This window comes from Thermobia domestica, chromosome 12 (genome assembly GCF_964235325.1).
Source record: "Thermobia domestica chromosome 12, izTheDome1.hap1.1, whole genome shotgun sequence".
Classification (NCBI taxonomy): Eukaryota; Metazoa; Arthropoda; class Insecta; order Zygentoma; family Lepismatidae; genus Thermobia; species Thermobia domestica.
Genome location: NC_137465.1, coordinates 117,452,459 through 117,455,234, shown reverse-complemented (window position 1 = coordinate 117,455,234; position 2,776 = coordinate 117,452,459).

The following is a 2,776-nucleotide window of genomic DNA, read 5'->3' as shown; positions in this document are numbered from 1 at the left end:
GACGACTGTATGTCTTACAAGAAGACTTACGGAAATGTCACTCACCGATTTGAATGAAACTTTGCATACTTGTAGAACATCGAAAAATAATCGACACCCTTTGAAACCACCCTTTGAACGGTAAGGATTTTCTCCAAGCATAGGCAGAAAACAATCGCTTAATGTAGAAGAAAACATACTGCCAGGAGTGTTTTAGAACAGCTGATGCAGAATCAAAATTATAAAATTCAAAATGGCGGATATAATATGGTGATTACAATTACAAAAAGTCTTCTGGTTTGAAATGCTCTGTAGTTAGGCAAGAACGATTATAGTTGGCAGGGGTTACTGCGAGAAGGTTGCTGACCGATTTGAAACCCCTTTCTCTACGTATTTTAACGAGATGCTTGTTTAAAGTGCGTCTCTGCCCCTCACACTATTAGGGATGCTTATTTCAAGTGAGTCCTCTCGCCTCTCACTATCCGAAGTGCTTATTGAAAGCGAGTCCCCCGTCTCTCACTATAGTCCAAAACAACCTCTTTAAATATGAAAATGTCCTTGTGAAAGCATCAAATTAGGGAAAATTAACAACACATCTTCTGAGATCATGGTTTCAAGAAGTTTTTCTCCCAGCGTCTAATGCAAAATCCATTTTGTTATTTGATTCGTGGAGTGATCACAATTCATCAACTTTTGTACCTATTTTAAGAACAAAAGAGCACCGCAAAATAGAAACTCTTCCTGCAGGAATAACTGGTAGGATTCAGCCTCTTGATTTGTTCTTCTTTACGCCGTGGAAAAACTTCTTGAGACATTTTTCTGACATTGTCCTTTTCTACAATTATAAATATAAATTTACATCTCGTAATAATATAATAAAGATTCAGTCACTGATTCATGGTCAGTTTTCTTCTCTCAGATTTGTAAATCTTATGAAGTATGCGTGATACAAAATCGGTTATTTGGAACAAAAAACACGTATGTTTGAAAATCCTCTAACATTTTGTTTTAAAGATTCTTTTAACAAAAGAAACACTGACCAAAGCTTAAAACACACTTTATTTTAAATTATAAAAAACGGTTTCGAATATCTAACATATCCTTCTTCAGATTTTCGATATTGTCTGAAGAAGGATATGTTAGATATCCGTAGCCGTTATTATAATTTAAAATAAAGTATGTTTTAAGCTTTGGACAGTGTTTCTTTTGTTAAAATAATCAATCCAAAGCCATGGATAGTCTTACTATTTAAATATTCTGCAGCATTTTGCGATTTATTTACAATTATTTCCATAATAAGTGGGCGTGGTGTAAACGATGTTTATACAACACACCCTTTTTGCGGAATATCATTACTATAAAAGGTTTTCTCGATAAATTCATAATTATAACAATTGAGGGTATATGACGTAGTGAGAGAAGAAGGGGTTCACTTTCAATAAGCACCCAGGATAGTGAGAGGATTCACTTTAAATAAACATCCCTAATAGTGTGAGGGGCAGAGATGCACTTTAATCAAGCATTCTGTTAAAGTACGTACAGAAAGGAGTTTCAAATCGTTCAGCAACCTTCTCGCAGTAACCCCTGCCAGCTATGATTGTTCTTGCCTAACTACAGAGCAACTAACCAGAAGACTTTTTGTAATTGAATCAGTGAGTGAAAAAAGGAGATTATTCCAAAAATAAATTAGAGCATTCCACGATAACAATTTCTTATAACTAAATGTCCAATCTCATTTTGGTATTTTGGGAAATGAAAGGATTTTAACACGCTTTAAATGCCCCATATATTTTTATTTATTTATTTGTATAAGCAACGGTCTTTCCGGTAAGCCATTTTGTTTGTCGTTTTCCAAATGTAAATATTGTGGAACGTTCTCCTTTTTCCAGTCAATGATTCAATTGTAATCAACATATTGGATCCGCCATTTTGACGTCAGATTCCGCATCAACTGTTCTAAAACACCCTTGGCAGCATGTTTTCTTCTATATTAAATGATCTGTTTTCTGCCTATGCTTGGAGACCACCCCTACCGTTCAAAGGGTGGTTTCTACTCTTAAACCCGCACCATTGCCGAAATAAAATAAAAAAAAAAATCGTGTCGATTATTTTTCGATGTTCTATAAGTATACAAAATTTCATTCAAATCGGTGAGTGATACTTCCGTTAAGTCTCCTTGTTAGCCACAACATTGGAGACGTCTTTTATAGCACGTATTCGAGTGAATATGCGTGCGACGCTTTGAGCACGGAACCTCGGCTCTGCCGTCCTGTCCTTTGGTCAATAGTCTGTACGCCCGGATTTCCACTATAACCATTGGAGCAAAGTTTTATTGTGCAACGGAACAAGAGAAGATGCGAAGTTTGTCAGACGTTGAGTTGTGGTCGGCCTTGAAACTATTAAAAAGTTTTTCCTTCATCTAATAACAAGGTGAGAATAAATAATTCATCAAATAAATTAATGAATACCACAGAGAGAAGATCAAAGGGGTACAGTACCTGTTCATCAAAAAATTAGGAGGTTACGATGTTCCCCATCTTTTTCATCCCTCTAAGCAGATCAACATTTATAACGCTATTGGGATTCTTTCTCCTACTTTCGCCCTAACAACTACATTAGCAGAAATTATAGCACCAAAAAAAAAAAAAAAAAAAAAAAAAAAAAAAAAAAAAAAAAAAAAATCAGTCAATTTTCGCTTGATTCACATATATAAGAATGCTCAATTTGGAAATGGAACCAAAAAGAATAATGTGACGCAGACATGCTCTAACATCAGTTAAGCTTAATCCGTTTTAAA